Below are 16,700 nucleotides of genomic sequence, written 5' to 3'. Positions count from 1 at the left end.
CTCCTTTTTTCTTGGCGTACTAAAGAAGAATAACTTTTAACTTACAGTCATATTGACTTTACAAATATTTAAAAATTAGCCAGTGCTCACAAAATATGAAGTCAGCTTTAAAAAAAATTTTTTTTGGTAAGGAGAGAATTATAAATGGAATTTAATTTATTTTTCCTTTAGAAGACATATTAATACTTTCTATCAATTTCTGAAATTATTAAGTGGAGGGAGTTTAGAATATTAAGGGGTATAAATATTCTTTAGGTGGAGGTAATATTAAAGAACCCTCTATATCTTATTGAATAGAAATTCAGTAAGTGATCAGAGTTAGCAACTGTATTCAGTTATCAAAGCGTCGCTTAATAAATCATTGCTACTTAAAATGTTAGTCTGCTGGTTCCTCGACATTTTTAAATCATAATTTTGGGCAAATATAGATAATTTGGGTCAAAATAAAATGAAATGGCCTTTTTAAAATACTTTTATTTCAAGGTCGGGGTACAAGTGCAGGTTTGTTGCATAGGTCAACATGTGTCATGGTTTGTTGTACAGACTATTTTATCACCCAGGTATTAAGCCTAGTACTCATTTATTATTTTTCCTGATCCTCTCCCTCTTTCCCCTTTCCACCCTTTGAAAGACTCCAGTGTGTTGTTCCCTTCTACGTGTCCTGTTGTTTTAGCTTTATTTATTTTATTATTTAGATTGACTTAAAGTACCCTCAAATATTGCATTTGTACTACTAATGATGATCATAAACTTTATGTTGAGCTATTGCATATATTTAGCCCTCACAAAACTCTGTGAGGAAGGCACTATTACCTACCTCCATTTACACAAGAGGAAACTGAGGCAGAGGGAGATTAAGGAATTTGCCCAAGGTCAAATAGCTATTAATGAAAGAGCCAGGATTAAGCCCAAGCAATCTGCTGTTTTTTAACCTTTATGCATTACTGCCTCAAAGGAAAAATCTGTTTATGAACATGAGAAATTATTTTGTATTATTATCAAATCTCTACATACATGCAGTTTAAAGAATGAAACAGTTATAGAAAGCTTTATGAGGAAGATTAATCCCTTGGAAACAGTTCCTCATTTCCTATCCCTAGAGGCAACCACTTGCAATGCTTTTAACAGATTCGCTTGATGTTTTCTTTCATATCTTTAAATAGCACATTTCTTTGCTACTTTGTGATATTTTTAAGTTTTCATTTTTTTACACACCCCTCCACTTCTCGTTAGACTAATATTCTGTTTATGTTATGATTGTGCATGTGCTATTGATAATCTAATCATGGAATATGCTTGATTTTCTTTCTTGCATAGCTCTTTGTTCCTCTTGTCATTAAGCATCTAAGTTATTAATCTTGTTATTTAGTTTACGACGGCATTATCATAATTAATCCTCAAACTCTCCCTAGTTGTATAAATACCCTCTAAGACGTTAACTCTCTTATGTTCTGGAATAAATCTCCCCCACAGTTTGGTTGATTTCCAGGTTCCCTGTGTAGTTCATGTCCTGGGAATATTTCTGTGCATGTCTCTGGGGTCCTCTTTGCCTCTCTGGGGGTGAGAGCCCATGTTCCTATGTACCATGCTTACTTTTCTTAATTGACCACTCTGGCTTGGTTCTCCATTAATTACATGAGAAAGTCTACATGGGAGATGAGGGTTTGAGAACTTTCTGCTCTGAAAACTCTCTTATGAAGTGAGTGAATTAAAATTTACAAATTGCTTAGAAAACTGTCTGGCGCATGGCAAACCAAACATATGTGTTTAAAAATAATTTTACCTTCACTCTTGACTGGCAATTTGAACAGGTGTTGTATTTCTGTTTGTAAATCATTGTTTCTCTCATAGGATTATGAAAGCATTGTTCCATTGTCTCCTAAGTTCCAGTATGGAATTTGAGAAGTCCATGTCTGTTCTGACATTTTATCTTTTGTTTTGAAATTCACTGTTTTAAATTTCATGATGATATTGTTATAAATTTTCTTCATCCTTCTGGTCACTCAATAGAATTTTTCATTCTAGATATTCATAACGTTTAAGTCTGTAAATGTTCTGACATGATGTCTTTGGTGACTTCTCCTGTACTCTTACCCCTTTTTCTTTGGTCTGCTCTTTCTCTTTCTAGCTTTCCTGTTATTTTGATGCTGGACTTCTGATTCTTCAATTTTCATACTTGTCTTCTTTCTTGTTTTACATGTATTTGCCATTTTCTTCTAATATCTGGAGACTTCGTTCACTTTCTCTTGTAACCCTTTCAATTTCTGTTGTCCTCTTTTATATTTCAAGACTGCTTTTTCTCTTCCTGTGTTTTTTCATACATACCCTTTTCATTTCATGAACATGATGTCCTTTCACTCTTAGGACATTCATCATGGTGAGTAATCAAGGGATAGTGACAATGAAGTGTTCTCTTAATGGAGTTCTCATATCCTCCTTCTTGGGTTTGTCTAAAAAAATTGCTGTGGCTTTTGTCTTTTATGTTAGAAGTTTCCCTCAAATGTTTAACCTGGCTTTCCACTCATACTTAAAAGCTCTGCAATAAAACACTAATCAAAAGCTCTGTGCAACTGGAGATGTGATTGTTAATAATTACATTCAATGTGGGGTAATGCTGAGCCATTCATTCTCTCAGGAAACACCTGATTGTCAATTTCATAAGTATTTTATTTTTAGTTGTTTGTTTCCTTAGAAAATATTCTTCAAATCTTCTGCCCAGGCAATAAAAGCCCATCATTCAGCATTCCGATTGCCATATAAACTTTCACTGATTTCCCCTGTATTCAATATGGAATCTGCATTCAGTTGTGCGTGGTGTTCCATAGTGCAGAAAATAAATCTCCCATCTTTTTCTAGGCTGGTGGAGAGGCAGTCATCTAACTGGGCAGAATGGGAAGAGGAACCAGGTGTGTATCTAGTTTTTAAGGAGACTCCTCCCACATTTAGCTGCCGCTGTCAGAAGTATCTGGTGTTGTTAATTCCTGAGCCTCTTAAATCCTATGGTGCAAAACAAATTGTTTCTTGGCTTTTCTCACTGAGGGTTTGAATTCAGCTTTTTCAGATCTGAGAAAGCAGTCATCACTCCTTCATCTGCTTCTAAGGTTCCAAAATTTTGTTGTCCTAGTTATAATTCTCACAGCCTTTATAGGTATATAATCCTTAAAAAATGGGAAAAAAAGCTCTTAAATATAACTTTGATGAAATTTCAAGAAGGAGCAGATGAAATTATGTGCATTTAGCCAACCATGTTTATTTGGAAACTTGTTTATAAAGAAATTTTTTTGTTTTGCCTAATTACCAGTTTATCTGTTAGATGTCTGAAAGTCTACAATGGGGTGTATATGCGTGCATGTGTGTATGTGTGTATCTCTGTCTCATCCTTCCCTCCTCAGGAATGGGGTGGGAGGGGGAAGGTAGCACATAGAGACACATAAAAGCACAGGAGAAGAAAAGCAGCATGATGTAGGGAAAAGAGCACAAGCTTAGGAGGAAGAGACGGAGATTGAATCTTCTGCTGACTCTGAGTTATTAATCTTTTTGGCATCTCACTTTCCTTATCTATGAAGTGATTAGAATAACAGCTGTCTTGTAGTTACATTTTGCAGATGGAGATAAAGTGTCATCCTGCACAAGCCTTGAATATGGTGCCCAGTGGAGGCCATGTTGTATCTTGAATGAAGGGAGAACATTTGCTGGCAGGAGATGGGAAGGCCAGGGGGAATCTTTTTGAGAATATTTTTAGATATGTATATTTTGTATAATTATATCTACTTTGTATTATTGACCAGGGCTAAACTACTTGGCCAAAATATCTGGCTTCTGAAAGCCCCCACTAATTTCTGGATCTTTTAGTTATTATAATAACCTTACTATAGGAATTGGGTCACAGTGGTTTAACAAATGTGGAGTGTGCTTTATAGTAGACTATGAATTTGGGGCTAATTGAAATAGAGACTTTTTGGGAAAACTCAGTGTATGGTTGCCTGAGCTGGTGACAGCAGTTGTGGAGTGTGTGTGTGTGTGTGTGTGTGTGCATGCGTGTATTGAACTAAAACCGATACTTTACCAGAGAGCACTTCATTGACTCTTGCATCCATTCATTATTAGCACAAAGAGATTCTCTTGCTTTGTCCTGTTTAAAAAGAAAGCCTCCAAAATAGCAGTTGAAGAAAAATAATAATAAAACCTATGAATAGTTCTTAGAAGGACCCAATCCTGCTAGATAGGGAGAAAGAGAATTTAGAGTGGCATAGTAAAGGCCTTCGGTAATAGAAAAGTATTTAATAGAGTTGTTCATGTGGCTGTACTGTTTAGTTAGAAGGGACGATAAAAGATAAGCTGTTTCCAATTTCCAGTGTACCTGTAATCTTGAGTCTTCACCTGTCATCTTTTCAAGAAAGGCGAACTTTTGCCGCTTAAACATCACTTTCCTGAGTAGACTATAAAAGCCTCTGTTTCAGCCAAAAACCAAAAAAAAAAAAATTGAGCATGAATAATTTGAACTATTCACCCCCTCCTTAATACTTTCTTTGCAAGGGAAGATGTTTTCCTTTTACTAAATGAAAACTATATTCAGGAGGCTCTTCTTAGTGTAAAAATAGGGATATCACTTCTTCAAACAAGGGCTACAGTAGATTTGGTATTATATAATGTGTATTCTTTTTGGAAAACAGCAAGGACATTTCTAGAATCCTTTAAATCTGGCTTTCCACAGTTTTCTGCCATCTGTCAGCTCTTCTGTGGTTATTAAATAGTGATGGCATGGCAGGTGAGAAATTGCATCAATTGTGCAATAGAGAAAATGGAACAAATTAAGTATCTCTGTATTGATTCTTTTTAGAAAAAAAGTAAATAAAATAATGTTTATAATCATTGGTTCTCTAGGACAACATCCAATAAGTCTCAAGAGCTTTCTTAAAGAGTGTGTGTGTCTGTGTTCATGTTTTAAAATTTCTGCTTGCATTAAGGCAAATCTTTGGTATAAAATAGTCTTGGGTTCTTAAAACTTTACTCTCTCTCTCGCTTTTCTGAAGTTCACATTTTCCTTTTTAAGGTAGTATCTTTCTGAGCCCTGTATTTTTATTTCAGAAATTCTTTAATGTCTGTGTACCACCCTAAGGGTATTCTACAAATTCTTAATTTTTCATTCAAGGCCCTCTACTCTCTGACCCCAATTTACTTTCCCTATTTTTCTGCATAAATCCTTCCTTTCAGCCAAACAGGAATGCTTAGTGTACCCCACAGACCTTTCACTTTTGCCTCTGTGTCAAAAATACTCTCCCTTCCTCTGCACTTATCTGCTGCTAGCCCCTCCTTACGATTGGATGCTTTCCGAACCCTCCTAGTCCAGATATGCAGTCAGTTCATCTATGCACTTCCACAACCCAGCGGGGTCACTCAGGAACTATTTAGCATGAACTGGCAGTTCACATTCCATTTAGATACGCTCTTTAACTCTGCTTAGAATATAACCTCTGTGAAGGCAGTAGGTTTTATATTTGTTTCATAGTATTTTTTTCCCTGACATTAAAAGGTTCACTTATGTGTTGCTTGTCTGTCCATCAATCATCTGTCTACCTATTTTTACTCTCTGCTATTTGTTCCTACTTGAATAAAAGCTCCAAAAGATATCTTGCACAGGCTACAGAGGTTGTACATGGTAGACATTTGGCTCTGCAGCTCATGCTATTAACCAGTAATCTACATGAGCCCATGAAGGTTATCAATGGTAACCTTCATTACCATTTCTAACTTTACTTACCTTTCAACGGGATTTTGGCACTGTTGACCCTTTATTCTTTGAATGTTGCACTTCTCTTGGCTTCTATGACACCCTTCTCTCTCTGTTTTTCTACATACTATCTAATTATCTTGTCATCCTCTTTTGACAGTTTAAATATTGGTGGTCCCCGGTTTGTCATCATCATTTTTCTGTGCTTTCTCTATAGTCCTCTTCCTAGCCAGTCCTCTTGATCTTAGTGGCATGACTCATTACAGGATCACAATCAGTCATAGCACGTGTCAAAACTACTCACTCATAAGAATTGTTATAAGCATTTGTGAAAAGTTTAAATTTTTAATTAATTAGACTCACCTCAAATTTACCATTATAAGAATGTCACACTTATGCATTTATTTTTCAATAGTGTGTACCTACTTGTGTGTGAAAATGTGGAATTAGAGTTAACTGTAAGTGAATTTCTCATAACTCACAGCCTATTTTACATTTGCTGAAAGCATCCATGAACTGTGATTATTGATGTGTCATTAATAGTTATAACAATTTTGAAATACTATAGTCTGTATACCATGGATTTAAAATTATGTTTCTTTTCTTGATTTATGATTTATCCATGGGTACATTTTTAATAACAAAGAGAGATGAAGGAAATGTATATGCATCTACATCTTCACGGTATAGAAGTGAGAATGAGGCAGTCCTTACAATCTCCAAATCAAAGACAAAGTGATCATTCAAATAGTGTGTGCAATAATGTTACTTATACTAACATCATGAATACATAGAAATGCTACTCACTATACTTTTTAATGATAAAATAAGAATTTAAAAATTACTAGTAATACATTTTTATTTTCTTGTATTACCTGTGGGGGTTTGAATTTGATCTTCAAAATATAGTTCAAAATAGTTTTTATGGTAGATTAACCATATATGCATTGTTTCCCTCCAAGAAATGACGTTTTAAGATAATTAAATATGTAATTTTACTGATCCTTTGGTAGTAAAATTCTTTTGCAAGTATGACCTATAAAAACAGTTTGGGAGTTCTTTGCTTCATTTGGCCAACTACTTTTGTTTGTAAGTGTGAGTGTTTGGTTTTCATTACAGTCCGAGTATGCTCCTGGGACTGTGTCTCATATGAATGTCATTCATCATCTGTCACAGCAGAAGAAAAGTTGAAAACCTCTGCTCTAGGCTATTTTATATACTCTTTTGTATTTAACTTTTGCCTGTATGTTGATGACTCTTGAATCAGTATCAACACCCACGATAACTGACCCAGGGCTGCAGACATTTATTAAGCTAACTACTGGGCATCTTTATGTGGATGTCCTACCGGTTTTTGACTTAAAGTTTATTTTATCTGATGTAAATGTAGCTCCTCCTGCTCTGTTTTGGTTTCCATTTGCATGAAATGATTTTCTCCATTCCTTGACTTTCAGTAAATGTGTGTCATTATAGGTGAAGTGAGTTTCTCATAGACAACATATAGTTAGGTCTTGTTTTTAATCTGTTTAGCCACGCTTTGTCTTTTAGTTAGAAAATGTAGTGAAGTTAAGTCACAGGGAAAACTGCTGCCCCCCAAATTGGCAAGACAGACAGGCAGAAACAAAGAACTTAAGGAAGCAAAAACTCCAAATTGAAACTTGTGTGGGAACCAAGACCAGGGTAGGGAAACCTGAAATGTAACTGATGAATTGCTTTAGGCTTATAGACAAATCTGAGTTTTAAAAACTCCTTAGGGTGGGGGGATAGCGATAGAGAGGCCCTCACACTTTTGTGAGCTTTACATCCAGGAGCTTGACCAGCTTCTAAGAATGAAAAATTCCCTTATGCTTCTAGCAGGAGAAGGAGAGAAGAAACCATGTGGACATATGCCAGAGCATTCTGTTCTTAACAAAAGCTGCCTTTAAGAGAAACTATTTTATTTATCACAGCCTAAACTCTAGGGGTTTTATCAGAGCCTACCCAATCTAGGGAAAAGGAAACACCCAACTCCAGCCACCTCATAGCCTTCCACATGGGGGAAGAAAAATTCACAACTCCAGCCCACTCTAACCATCCTGTCCCACCTGACTTTGGGAGGTGGAGACTGAGAAGCACTTGTGAAATTCATAGTTCAGAGGCACAGTCTTAATGAAAAAGTGAGACCTAATCATATAGAATGCTAACCCCTCAACAACTTCCCACCACGTTACAAAAGGTTTATTACAGTCCCCTTTACATAATACATCATGTCATGTCTGGTTATCAAGAAAAAATGGCAAGGGATACTAAAAGGAAAAAGCACAGTTTTAAAACACAAAGCAAGTATAAAAACCAGATTCAGATGCGGCAGGAATATTGGGAGTAGACCTGGAATTTAAAACAGGTATGGTTAGCATGAAAAGGAGTCTAATGGATAAAGTAGACAGAATGTAAGAACAGATGGGCAATGTAATCAGAGAGATGGAAATTCTAAGAAAGGATTGAAAAGAAATGCTACAGAAGAAAAAATCTGTAGCAGACATGAACAATGCCTTTTTTTGTGCTAATTAGTAAACTGCACATGGCTGAGGAAAAAAAAATCTCTGAGCTTGAAGATATGTTAATAGAAACTTCTAAAATGGAAAAACAAAAAGAAAACTGGGAAACAAAATAAAACAAAATAAAAAGCCAAAGAACTGTGGGACCACCATAAGATGGGTAAATGCATATAGTGGGAATATCACAAGAAGAAAACAGAAAGGAACAAAAGAAATACGGGAAGCAATAATGACTGAGAATTTTCTAAAATTAATGTCAGACAACAAGCCATGTATCCAGGAAGCTCAGAGAAACCAAGCAGGATAAATGCCACATCTCTCTCTCTCTTTCTCTCTCTCTCTCTCACACACACACACACAGGCATATCATATTCGAACTGCAGAAAACAAAGAAAAATTCTTGAAGAAATTCAGGAGAAAAAAAATCTTGCCTAGAAGACCAAAGAGAATTACCACTGATTTCTCAGAAATCATGCAAACAAGAAGAAAAAGGTATGAAATATTAGAATTTCACTTAGAATTCTGCACCCAGTGAAATTATCCTTCAAAAGTAGAAGAGACATAAAGCCACTTTCAGACAACAAAAATTGAAGGATTGTGTGCCAAGTAGAACTACCTTACAAGAAATGTTGAAGGTCTTCATAGAAGAGGAAAATCATATAGTTCAAACCTTGGATCTACATAAAGAAAGAGCATCAGAGTAAGAATTAGCAAAATTAAAATTAAAACATTTCCCTTATTATTGATTGATCTAACAGATGACACTTTGTTCAAAATAATAGCAACAATGTATTCTTACATAAAAGTGAAATGAATGACAGCAATGGTACCGTGATGGGAGAGAGAATTAGTTTTTTGTTGTTGTTGTTATTATAAGGTTCATGTACTCTTTATGAAGTAGTATAGTATTATCTAAGGGTGTGCTGGGATTAATTCTAAATGTATATTGCAAACTCTATGACAATCAGTTTTTGTTTTAAAAAAGTATATTGCTATGGTAAGAAAAAAGAGAAAAGTGGAATCTCAAAATGATTAATGAAAACTTCAAAAAGAAGAAAAAGATTGGAAGAGAAAAATAGAAGCAAGGACACAGGCAGTGAAAAGAAAGCAGTAATAAATATAGTAGATACTAATTCACCTGTGTCAACAATCAGTGGTCTAAATATACCAATTAAAAGGTACAGAATATCAGAGTAGATCAAAAGACAAGACTCAACTACATGTTGTCTACAAAACACCCACTTTATTAAAAAATATATAGATTAAAAGCAAATGGAAGAGGAAATGTATATTATGCTAATACCAAAATAAAATCAGAGTAGCTATATTAATTTCGGACACAACAGACTTCAAAGAAAAAAAAATTATCAGGGATAAATAGGGCATTACATAATTTTAAAAGAGTCAATTCTCCAAGAAGATACACATAATCCTTTTTGTGTATGTGCCTAACATGAGAACATCAAAATACATGAGTAAAAACGGACAAAACTGGAAAGAGAAATAGATGAATTCACTAGTATAGTTTGACAATTAGACACTCCTTTTTCAGAAATAAACAGATTCTGCTGGCAGAAAATCCTTAAGGACATAGCAATAATACCACATTAATCAACTGGATATAATTGACATCTATTAGCTACATCGTTCAATGACAGTACAACACACATTCTTTTTTTTTTTTTTTTTTTTTTTGAGACGGAGTCTCGCTCTGTAGCCCGGGCTGGAGTGCAGTGGCCGGATCTCAGCTCACTGCAAGCTCCGCCTCCCAGGTTTACGCCATTCTCCTGCCTCAGCCTCCCGAGTAGCTGGGATTACAGGCACCCGCCACCTCGCCCGGCTAGTTTTTTGTATTTTTTAGTAGAGACGGGGTTTCACGGTGTTCGCCAGGATGGTCTCGATCTCCTGACCTCGTGATCCGCCCATCTCGGCCTCCCAAAGTGCTGGGATTACAGGCTTGAGCCACCGCGCCCGGCTACAACACACATTCTTCTCAAGCTTCTCACATGGAACATTCATCAAAATAAACTACGTTCTGGGTCATAAAGCAGACCTTAGCACATTTAAAAGAACAGAAATTATCATACAATATCTGCATTCAGACCACAATAGAATTAAAATAGAAATCAGTAACAGTTGGAGAACTCCAAAATTATTGAAGAATAAACAACAAACTTTTAATTAACCTATGGGTCAAAACGGAAATCTCAAAAGAAATTAAAAATATTCTAAACTAAATAAAAATAAGATACAAGTTTTCAAAATTTGTAGGGAAGGCAGTGCTTAGCATTGAATGCTTGTATTAGAACAAAAGAAAGATCTCACAGTAATGATCCAAGCTTCCACCTTAGAAAACTAGAAAAAAAGAAAATTAGATTCAAAATAAGCAGGAGAAAAGATGTAATAAAAATTAGTGCCAAAATCAATGAAATTGAAAACAGGAAATCAATAGAGAAAATTAACAAAAATAAACCTAGTTCTTTGAAAAGATCAACAAAATTGATGAACCTCTAGTCAGGCTAAGATAAAAAAGAAGGAAGACAAATCACTAATATCAGTAATGAAAGAGAGGACATCACTGTAGTCTCATGGACATTTAAAAGGCAATACAGGAATATTATGAACATTTTCTATGCCCAAAATTTGATAACCTATATAAAATGAACCAATTTCTTGAAAGATAATCATCCATAACTCACAAAAGAAGAAATAGATTATCTGAATGGGCCTATATCTATTACAGAAATTGAGCCAATAATTAACATTTTCAAACAGAAGCACCAGGCCCAGATGGGTTCACTGGTGAATTCTACCAAACATTTAGGAAAGAAATTATACAAATTCTCCACAGTCTCTTCAAGAATACAAAAGCAGTGGGAATACTTCCAAATTCTTTGTGAGGCCAACATTAATACTAAAACCAGACAGAAACCTCACAAGAAAAGAAAACTATAGCCCAGTATTTCTCATGAACATAGATGCAAAAATTCTCAATAAAATATTAGCAAATTGACTCCAACAGTTATTTTAAAAAATACACTACAACCAAGTGGTGTATATTATCCCAGGTAAGGCAAGACTGGTTCAACATTTGAAAATCATTTGAATTGTGTTCAGCACATCAAAAACCTAAAGAAGAAAAATCACATTATCATAACAATAGATGCAGAAAAAGCATTTGACAAAATTCAACACCTATTGTTGATAAAAACCCTCAGTAAACTAGGAATAATAGAAGGGAACTTCCTCAACTTGATAAAGAACATGTACACAAACCCTACAGCAATGTCATACAATAATGAGAAACTACAAGATTTGCTGCCAACTTAGGAAGAAGGCAAGTGTATCCCCCCTCACCACTTTTTTTTCTTAACATAGTATTCTAAATCATAGCTAATGTGTTAAGAAAATAAAATAAAAGGTGTACTTACTGGAAAGAAAGAAATAAAACTGCATTTTCTTCTACATACCATGATTATCTAAGTAGAAATTTTTAAAAAATCAATTAAAAAATCCCTTCTGAAACTAGCAAGTGACTATAGCATAGTTGCAGAATATAAGGTTAATGTACAAAAGTCAATAGTTTTTTCTGTATACTGGCAATGAACAAGTGAAATTTAAAATTAAAAACAATGCCGGTTATATTAGCAACCCCAAAATGATATACTTAGATTTAAATCTAACAAAATATGGACAAGATCTATAAGAGGAAAACTGTAAAACTCAGATTTAAAAAATCAAAGAACTAAATAAATAGATATTCCATGTTTATGGGTAGGAAGACTCAATATTGTTAGTATGTCAGTTCTACCCAATTTGATTCAAGATTTTATGTAATCCCAATAAAAATCCTAGGGAGTTACTTTGTGGATATTGATAAACTGATTCCAAAGTTTATATATACAGACAAAAGACTCAGAATAGCCAACAGAGTACTAAAGGAGAGCAAAGTTGAAGAATTGACACTACCAGATGTGAAGACTTACTATAAAGCTACAGTAATCGAAACAGTGTAGTACTGATGAAAGAATAGACAAATAAGTCAATGCAAGAGACTAGAGAGCCCAGAAATAGATCTACGGTAACACAGTCAACTGATGTTAGACAAAGGAGCAAACACAGTGTCATGGAGGAAAACTGTCAACTCAACAAATGGTGCTAGATAAATGACATCCACATGCCAAAATAAATTGATAAATGTAGACACAGATCTTAAAACTCTAGTAAAAATAAATCAAAATGGATCATAAATGTAAATGAAAATGAAAAACTCAAACTCCTAGAAGATAACAGGAGAAAATCAAAGTGACCTATAGTATGGCAATTATTTTTTAGATACAATCAAGGGAACAGTTCATGAAATAATAATCTGAAATTCATTAAAATTATAAAGGTTTGTTCTAGAAAAGACATTGTCAAGAAAGTGAGAAGGCAAGACATAGACTGGGAGAAAATAGTTGCAAAAGACACATCTGATAAAGGACTGTTGTCCACGATGTACAAAGAACTCTAAACTCTACAATAAGCAACTGAACAACCTGATTAAAAAATGGGCAAAGACCTAGCAGACATCTCACTAGGTAGCTAATAAACATATGAGAAGATGCTCAACATTTTATGTTATTAGGAAACTACAAACTAAAACAACAATGAGATACACTACACACCTATTGGAATGGCCAAAATCTGACACACTAACAGCACCGAATCTTCACAAGGATATGAAGCACCAGGAAGGCTATGGTCACTTTGGAAAAAAAGCAGTTTCTCATGAAGCTAAGCATGTTCTTACCATGTGATACAGCAATTTTGCCTCTTGGTATTCATCCAAATGAGTTGTAAACTATGTCCACACCAAAACTTGCAAACAGATATTTCGAGCAGCTTTATTCATAACCACCCAAACCTGGAAGCAATAAAAATGTCTTCCAGGAGTTGAAAGGATAAACTTTGGCACATCTAGACAATGAAATATTGTTCTACGCCAAAAAGAAATGAACTATCAAGCCATGAAAAGAAATAGAGGAAATGTAAATGCACAATACTAGGTGACAGAAGCCGATCTGCAAATGTCACATGTGATTTCAATTATATGACATGATGAAAAAGGCAAAACTATGAAGACAGTAACATCTTCAGGGGATTCCAGAGGTTGGGGGAAAGGAGAGAGAAAATGTACTCAAATAGAGGATTTTTAAGGCAGTGAAACTACTCTGTAATGATACTGTAATGGTGGATACCTATCGTTGTACATTGGTCCAAACCTGTACGATGTATAATGCGAAGAGTGAAACCTAATGTAAACTATAGACTTTGGTTGATACTGATGCGTCAGTGTTGGTTCATTGGTTATAATAAATGGAGAATGGCAGAGCGAGATAGCCAAATAGAAGACTCTACCAATCATTCCACCTACATGGACAACAATTTAACAATTATTTGTGCAGAAACACACTTTCAAAAGAACCAAAAACGAGGTGAGCATTCACAGTACCTGATTTTAGCTTCATATCACTGAAAAAGGTATTGAAGAGGGCAGGAAAGACAGTTTAAACTACTGATGCCACCTTTTCCCCATCACTCAGCAGGAGCTATGTGCCATGAAGAGAGAATGTGTGCATTTGTGGAAGGGAGAGCACAGTGATTCTGAGATATTGCATTGAACTCAATTCTGCCTTGTCACAGCAAAAAACAAAACAAAACACTAGACTGAACTTTACTAACACCAGCCCACGGAAGGAGAATTTAAACCAGCCCTAGCCAAAGGAGAATCACCCATCCCATCCCAGCAGTCAGAACTTGAGTTACTGCAAGCCTCACCAAAGCAGGCTAAAATGCTATGGGACCTTAAATAATGTTTATTTAAGTTTAATAAACTTAAATAACAATTTAAGTTCTAATTAAGTAACAATTTTAAGTTTAATAAATAACAATTTAAGTTAATAATAAACATTATTTAAGGTTCCAAAACCTAGGCTCTAAACAGTTTAGGCCACGAGGATTACAACTCCCAGGTGTGTCCTAGTCCTGAAATGGACTCAGAGCCAGTGGACCTGGAGAGCATGCAACCTATTGAGACACCAGCCAGGCCAGCTGAGGGAGTGCTTGCACCACCCCTCCTCCAACCCCAGGTTGCATAGCTCACAGCTCCCACGAAGACCCCTTTCTTCCGTTTGAGGAGAGGGAAGAGTGGGGAGGACTTTGTCTTCCATCTTGGATACCAGCTTATTCATAGTAAGATAGGCACCAGTCACAGTCAGAGTCATAAGGCCTCCTTGCCATGCCCTAGCTCCTAAACATCATTTCTAGACACACCCTGAGCCAGAAGGGAACCTGCTGCCATGAAGGTAAGGACCCAGTCTTGGAAAGACCCATCACCTGCTAACTAAAGAGGCTTATAGTGATAGTGGCTATGAGGTGAGGCTCCTCTGCCTGTGGAAATGGAAGAGAAGGGTGTGAGGGACTGTGTCTTGTGATTTGAGTGCCAGTTCAGCTGCAATACAATAGAATACGAAGGTAGACTTCTGAGGTTTTTTGACTGCAGTCCCTAGCTCCTGGATGACACCTCTGTACCCAGCCAGGGCCTGGGAGAACTTGCTGCGCTGAAGGGAAGGATGCAAGCCTGGCTGGCTTCACCACCTGCAAATTGTAGACCCAAGGCCTTGAGTGAACTTAGAGGGTAACCAGGTCATGGTTACAAAAGACCTTGGACAAGACCCAGTGCTTTGATGGCTTAAAGTCTGACCAGCACAGTTCCAGTGGTGGTAGCCACAGGGGTACTTGTGTCACTCCACCCCCAGATCCAGACAGAGAGAGAGACTCCATTTGTTTGGGAGAAAGTAAGGAAAGAGAAGAAGAGTCTCTGCATGGTAATCCAGATAATTCTTCCTGATCTAAGCTAAGACCATTAAGGTACTACATCTAGAAGATGCCTATCTCTCACTGTATACAAAAATAAATAAAAATGGATTAGACTTAAATCTAAGACCTCAAACTATGAAACTATTACAAGAAAACATCGGGAGAAGTCTCCTGGACATTTGCCTGGGCAAAAATTCTTCTTGTGTAATACCTTACAAGCATAGACAACAAAAGAAAAAATGGGCAAATGGGATCACGTTAAGTTAAAAAGCTTCTTCACAGCAAAGAAAATAATCCACAAAGTGAAAGACAACCTACAGATGGGAAAAAATATTTTGCCAACTATCCATCTGACAAGGGATTAATAACCAGAATACATAAGGAGCCCAAACAACTCTATAGGAAAAAAAATAACAATCTAATTAAAAATGAGCAAAATATCTGAATAGACATTTCTCAAAAGAAGACATACAAATGGCAAACAAGCATATGAAAAGGTGCTCAACATCATTGATCATCAGAGAAATGCAAATCAAAACTACAATAAGATATAATCTCAGGCCAGTTAAAATGACTTATATACCACCACACCTGGCTAATTTTTGTATTTTTAATAGAAACAGTTTAGGCTGAGGCACAGGAATTGCTTGAGCTTGGGAGGTGGAGGTTGTAGTGAGCTGAGATCACACCGCTATACTCTAGTAGGGCAACACAGTGAGACTCTGTCTCAAAAATAAATAAATAAATAAACAAAAAAAGGCTTATATGCAAAAGATCAGCAATAAGATGCTGGCGAGGGTGTGGAGAAAAGGGAACCCCCAACACTGTTGGTGGGAATGTAAATTAGTATGACCACTATGGAGAACAGTTTGGAGGTTCCTCAGAAAACTAAAAATAGAGCCACCATAGGATCTAGCAATCCCACTGCTGAGTATATACCTGAAAGAAAGGAAATCAGTGCATAGAAAATATATGTGCACTCTCATGTTTGTCGCAGCACTATTCGCAATAGCCAAAATATTGAAGCAGTGTAAAAGTCCATAAAGAAATGAATAGACAAAGAAAATGAAGTACTTATACACAATGGAGTACTATTCAGCCATAAAAAAGAATGAGGTCCTATCATTTGCAACAACATGAATAGAACTGGAGGTCATTATGTTAAGTGAAATAAGTCAGGCACAGAAAGACAAATTGTGTATGTTCTGACTTATTTGTGGGAGCTAAACATTGAAATAATTGGACTCACGGAGAGAGGAAGTAGAGGATGGTTAAAGAAGCTGGGAAGGATAGTGGGGGAGTGTGGGGGAGGTGGGGATGGTTAATGGATACAAAAGATATAAAAAGAATGAATAAGACCTAGTATTCACTAGCACAACAGAGTGACTGTAGTCAAAAATAATTTGTGTACATTTTTAAATAACTAAATGAGTATAGTTGGATTGTATATAAAAGATAAATGTTTGAGGTGATGGACATCCCATTTACCCTGATGTGATTATTATGCATTGCATGCCTATATCGAAATGTCTCATAGTAATCTATAAATACATACACATGCTATTGTACCC

General features: G+C 35.9%; 1 protein-coding gene across 4 annotated transcripts in view; it reads left to right on the top strand.

The window, feature by feature from the left end:
* The window catches only part of NELL1 (neural EGFL like 1), a 934,168-nt gene that overhangs the window by 613,372 nt on the left and 304,096 nt on the right, over positions 1-16,700 (top strand). The window lies entirely within an intron of this gene.

This window comes from Theropithecus gelada, chromosome 14 (genome assembly GCF_003255815.1).
Source record: "Theropithecus gelada isolate Dixy chromosome 14, Tgel_1.0, whole genome shotgun sequence".
In the NCBI taxonomy this organism is placed as follows: Eukaryota; Metazoa; Chordata; class Mammalia; order Primates; family Cercopithecidae; genus Theropithecus; species Theropithecus gelada.
Note: the sequence above shows the minus strand (reverse complement) of the source record. Positions and strands in the feature narration are given on the sequence as shown.